The sequence below is a fragment of the Octodon degus genome, unplaced genomic scaffold (assembly GCF_000260255.1).
Source record: "Octodon degus isolate 3935 unplaced genomic scaffold, OctDeg1.0 scaffold00099, whole genome shotgun sequence".
Taxonomy (NCBI): Eukaryota; Metazoa; Chordata; class Mammalia; order Rodentia; family Octodontidae; genus Octodon; species Octodon degus.
The window spans coordinates 9,200,461-9,207,055 of NW_004524675.1; positions in this window are offsets into that span (position 1 = coordinate 9,200,461).

The following is a 6,595-nucleotide window of genomic DNA, read 5'->3' on the forward strand; positions in this document are numbered from 1 at the left end:
ATTGGATTACTAATGAATAGATCATAAAGTCTCCAAGATATATATTCTGGTTTTCACTAAACCTCTCTCTCTCTATTTTATGCATCATGGTAAGTGATTTCTTTGCTTATTCAGACATCCAGGCAAAAATTCTAACAGCTGGGTTTCTTTCTTCCCTTTTTACTCAAAATCATGAATAAAATTCATAAATACTTAAAATAAAAGTCTTTGCATTCCAACCCAAAAACTTCTACTAGTGCTCTAAACCAAGACAGCATCATCTTTGTTCTGGACAACAGGAACAACTTTCTAACTTGTTTTTCCCACTATATCTTGCCCACTTTCAGTCCATTTTCCACATAGAGACAGGCTGTTGTTTAAAATGCAACAATCAGATTATGTCACTCTTCCTACTGCATTTAAGAAAACCCAGTGGCCTTCAGAACACTAGGTTAAATGACCTTGACATTCTTTTCGCTATCAGTCATCACCTTCTCATCTTTTTTCAGTGAGATTCAGCCATCCTGTTCTAATATTTCCAGAATATTTAAGCTCTTTCCAATTCTGGGCCTTTGAAATTCCTGACTGCTCTGCATAGAACATTCTTATCTTAGTGCTGACTTCGACTGGTTGCTCACTCATCTGATGCTAGCTCTAGTATCAGTGTTGAAGTAATTTCTGCTCACGTATTTTATTAATCTTTCTGTTTCCTTGCTTTGAATTACTTACATGCATGAAATTTCTGTTTCTGCTTATGTCATTCATCTTCATCGGTGTGAATAAAGGACTTTGTTAATGGAATTGAAGCCTGGAAATGTGGTTGGTGCTAGATAGACGTTGGGCGCATGTATGAAGTATTAGCAACATGAGGATAACCACTCACACAAGGCTCTTTTTCAAGTCCCAAAGGGTCCCCAAGCTAGCATCCCATGATCTAGCTCTCTACCTATACAACAAAATGATAACAACAAATACTTTTCTGCCTCTTGGGTTATCACTGTGTTTTTGTATCTTTACTTTTTAAAAATGTATTTAATACAGGGTCTATAGGGACTCACTACACAGTTGGGACTCATAATGATCCTCTTGTTTTTAGCTTCTCAAACACTGGGATTACAGGCACATGCCACCATGCTCAGTCTTAATCGCCATCTCAGTGCTCCCAAGCACTTTAAACCACTGAGTTATCTGGCCGGCCTGGTATCTTTGCTTTTTAACTTTCATTACAAACACTTACTTTTAAATGGGCTCATCCCTCAAAAATTACCATTGTTGCATAGAATCGGGCAAAACAGACGTAATCAAGATATGAATTACGTATTTATAGAGCTTTGAGCAAATCTAAATCTGCAAATGTTATTGTACTATACTGGGTGATGATAGATTTGCCAACATGGATTTTTTTTAGGAATGTTTCACCAAAAGTAGTAATTTTCGCAAATAATTTTATTGAGAGACAAATAGCAATGAGACAGTTTCAAAACCAATTACTAGCACAGTTTGAATAATTAATACATTGTATATTGTTGTCTTAGTGTTTATTCATTATATAAGATGCAGATATGATATTGTCCATAAATACTATTAGAGCAAATCTCTCTATTCATTGAATTAAGAGAATGCAGCTGTATGTCTTCCTTAACTATATTGAATATACAGATACAAAATGGTTGTTCATTTGTATCCCCCTTTTTTTGCTTAGTTTAGTCAGAGAAGGGTATTCCATTGTCATTTAAATATTGTAGGTACATGAATTCAGCAAAATATTCCAATATAGTCCAGTAGTCCATAATAGCAGTGGTTTTTCTGTAAGACTGTCAATGTCAGAACTTGTTCACTTGAGCATTTTACAGCTCAATATATTAATATGGTTTTACTTTTTATATTTCATTTTTATACTTGTCTGCTGGATAGTTAAGACCACAATAAAGCAAGACCTACATAACAAGAAATGTAAGTTTTGGCTGAGAAAGACAGTAAAATTCCCTCAGGATTTATCCTGAAACCCTATACCACAGCTTGCAGATCCTTTGTCAGTGTCAGCCATGTGGATGAGTCATGGCCATTTCTTGGCCAATTTGCTCTCTGTGAAAGCCTGAGAGAATGTTTTCTCTCCAGGTGACTCTCCTTATGCACACTCTACATCATCAATCACTTTCCTCTGTTGCCTCATAATCTCCTTGATCAGAAAATTTGGGACACAACTGAGTTACATGATGTTACAGTACAGGTTTTCCTATGTCCTGAGTCTTCCCTGATCTTGAAAGGCTAGGGCCAAAAAGTTGGCTGTCCTTGCAACCCTCTTTTTTTTTTTTTTTCTAAATTTTGGTCTGCAAACTTAGGTTGTTATTGAACAAGGACATGTCTTTCCTAAGTGTGTTGTGAAAATGTTTTCATAATTTTTGTTGGAAATTCCTGGAAAAATCAGACCACTTGACATGTACATTCCTCATATATTACTTCCCCCCATGTAAAGCTAAATATTTTTGAAGAAAAATTATTTCTTACTTGTCTTTTTCTTGAAAAGGAGGAATTAAAATGACATAAAGGAAGATATTCTCACAATAACACTTATAATCAAATCATGTAAGACATATGCGTATAAATCAAACCATTAATATAAATAGAACTTTTATCCTATAACTTGACTCAGAGATTCCTAAATATTGCAAGAAAATAGCAAATATTAATCATATCATTAGTAGTACTTGTACCAGAAATAATATAAATTCCTAACAAAAGTAAATTTGTCACATAGGTCTTTGTAAAAAAAATTCTTGAATTTATAGGTCAGTGAATTGTGAATGGGCCAAATATAGTGTGAACAGGACACAAACAACAGTCCTGTGATGTGAATTGTGTAGCGTCTCTCATCGTCTTAAACAATGATTGAAGCTGAAAACAAAATTGGTGCATGTTTGACTGAAGCTCTTTCTTTTAAAGACTAAGTGACTAAGGGAAAAAATATATGAGACATTTTAAGATCACATACCTAGTCTATTCATTGAATATTTTCTCTTTTTCTAAATGCTGCTAAGCTTATAATTCTGGGCAATATTTGTTTCCAGGGTCCCCACTTGCTTGGACCAACTGAGAAAAGTGTGAGATAGTGTATTCAGCTCCCGTCTGTGGCATATGAAACACTGGCTGGTGCCACTACCTGGGAGAGACAGACATACAGTAACTCTGAGGAGCTTTCTTCTCAGAGCTGTAAAATTCACAATGACATTTCTGAACTTCTTTTGCAAAGAACGTTAGTCATACAAATGGCAGAATATACTAACATACAATATGTAACTATTAAAATCAGTGTTAATATGATCTAATAAAATATTTATTCTAAGATAATCATCTACTCATTCAGAAGAATGCATTGTTGTCAGCTGCATTTCTTAAGTCAGTGAATAGCATCCTCCTCAGCTCCTCAGACATGATTCATCTTAGTCTTTGCTATATTTAATGGCACTGAGGAAACAGGAGGGAAGATAAAAATGACCAGGAAGTAAATCTCTTTCGTTATTATTATTCATGACTGTGCCACCGTCTCCAAATACTTGATCCTGTTGCTAGTAATAGGATAGATTGCTTAGAGAATAAAATGAAAACATTGAAGGGTGATTAATTTTTTAATATAAGAAGAATAGAAGAAAGCCCTTTATTTTTTGTGCCCCTTTTTTCTTACATCAGGAAATTTATGTAATCCAAGTTGACACCAGCTTGGTGATGATCCAGAAAAATGTAGATTTACCTCTCTTTTCTCTAACTTTTCTTTTCTATACCTTTCCCTTCTCCTTTACTTTCTCTTCCCCTTTCTTCTCTCCTGTCTTGTTTATAAAACAAGATTTAGAAAATCCAAAATAGCTGATACTGACCAATTTACTTTTACATAATATATCCCAATATATTATGCAACAGCATTTTAAAAAAGCATAACATTATGCTCTGTATTGTGTTTCTGGATGGATTCTGTAGCCGGATCCTAACTGCTATTTTAGCAAAAAGTTGTGTCTCCAGCATGAAAAATGACAGAACTTACTTTCTATTTTCTTTCGGAAAATTGCTTACATGTAGGTATGTGAGTCTTAACCAAACACTCAAATAGAATTCAAAGATGCTAAAACAAAACACTATTTTATACCATCTGTGGTTGTTCGGTAAGTCAAAGCTGTTTATAATCCTGTCATAGCTTGTAGCTGAATTCAATTCTGCAGTTTGGTTTTAGAAATGTTTTCCTTTGTGTTGAAAATATAATTAAATGTTTTATCTTTTATTTCCACTAGTACGTAGCTCCAGTCCATAGTGATCAAATTCAGTGTGAAGAGTTGGTACTTATCTGAATTCTTAAATCATCTTCCCCTTCCGTCCTTGTTCCCACTCTCCATTTCTTGATTGCCTTCTCACATCAAAAGATGTCTTCCTTTTTCCTATTAACTATCTTGTATTTCACTCTTTATTTATATTTTGAGTTTCTTATATAAGAAAAGTTGTGTGATATTATGCAGTATTTAAACTTTTTAGAGTCATATATATGTACACATATGATATATATGTGTTTATATATCAGCCTTTTCCTCTTTCAGATTTTATCACATGTTCTACCTGCTTAAAAACGTTTCATTGTTTTATAAATTTATGTTCAGTCAGTTTGTATTTACCCATTAGCTATACCCAGAAAATAAAATATCCTGGTGAAAATTTAGGTTAGAAGCAATCCCATTGTCATGTAATATGGTAAAAATTTAAAATTATATAGTAGAATACAAAATTATATTTGTTAAATATTTACCACAAACCTGAATGAACTTGGTTCCTTTACAAATCTTAGTCTCAGTAATCTATTCTCTATTTTCAGTCTTATTTTTTCCCTTGCAAAAAAAAAAAAATCCTCTCTTTTTCTTCTTTCTATCAAGAGCCATAGAGCTTACGGTATGTGTTCCAACAACTCATGGGTGTTCCAACTCATGGGTTCATTTGTAGTCTTATGATTCATTTCTGAAATGCAAAACATTTCTCATTTACCTTCAAGTAGCTGCCCATAAAATCTAAAAGAATTATATTATTTAGGAAACAGAAAATTCACCCATAATTCCAAACAAACTGAGTAACTGTATTTATTTTGGCATATCCTCTACTTGTCCTTTTTATTATAAATCTCATATGTCAGCACTTTTCTGCTTCTTAATTTTTGTCAATATTTAATAAGTGTTGTACTAGTATAATGAAACACTTAACCATTTTAATGACTTGCTTTGAAGCTAACATTATCTAATAAACATTTGCCCTAAACTTTACAATATTCAATACAGTGAATGTATCATAACTTAAGGAGCCTCTTCCTGGGAGCTAATTGCTTAGATTTCTTCTGTTTTTCTCCATTATAAGTTATGCTTTGGTGAATAGCTTTTGATATCTATGACAGACAGACACAGTCAGAGAAAGAGAAGGGCAAATTGGTAAAATAGTTACTTTGTGATAATAGATGGAGGGTGCCCAGAAATTCTGTGAAACACTTATGCAACTCTTACTTAACTCTCATTGGATTCCAGAATCATTTAAAATAATACTTGAGAATGAATGGATCTATAGTATTAAATGTTACCTATATCATGGAAACTTTCTTCTAACACTGTCCTTTTTTAGCACAGTAATTGGTACATTATGTAAATACTTGCTTTGTTGCTCAATTAACAAGTGATCTATGAACAATCTGTGTAGAAGAAAGATGTTTCATCTTTGCTAAATCAGCTTCTAACTGGAACTGGAAAGCTATAAAAATGTGGAAAGTGAGAAATAAGGAAGGAAGAGATGTTGCATTTAGAAAGATATTCATGACAACACTTTCTACCATTATTTCTGGAAATATTTACACAACAGAGTAAGAGTGAAAATAATGATAAATATTTTTCTTGTTTGGTTAGTTTCCACCATGTGACATTTGGAGAGGGAAGTTCCTCACTGTTAGTAAGATTTCTGACATAATAATATGTGAAATCATAGAATTAAATATTTTAAAGCTCAAATGGAAACAAAGATTTCCCACCCCAGCTTCTGCAAATTTTACTGATAAAAATGTGAAAACCCAAGAGCAAAGTGCATAGTTAAGTTTATAACACTAAAGAGCAATGGAACTGCTTCTACAACAAAGTTCTCTTTATTTTTATAAATATGTTTAATATGCTTATATTTCTAGTCAAAACTCCATAATCTAATGTAGAATGAATGGACTTCCTGCCATTTTCATGTGAGGCTGATTTCTAATTACTTAATTTTGTTTTCTGTAGCTCCAGGAACTTACTTCAGTGGCCTACTCAAATCATTCAAAGTTCTTTAAAGATATTTTCACAGGCTAGTGTGTATACAGAAAAAAAATTTGAGCGACCCCAGAATTCACTTCAGAAATATTTACAATTGAGGACCCTGGTTGCAGATACCCTGCTGATTTTGCAGCAAATACCTATTGGCTGCTGCTTATACGTCACTGAACGTTTTTTCTAAATGCTAGGGATTGGAACTATAACCTATAATTAAACAAGGCAAAATCTGGATTTCATGATGTTGAGTTTATTATTTATTTATTTATTTATTTATTTATTTATTTATTTATTGGTACCAGGGA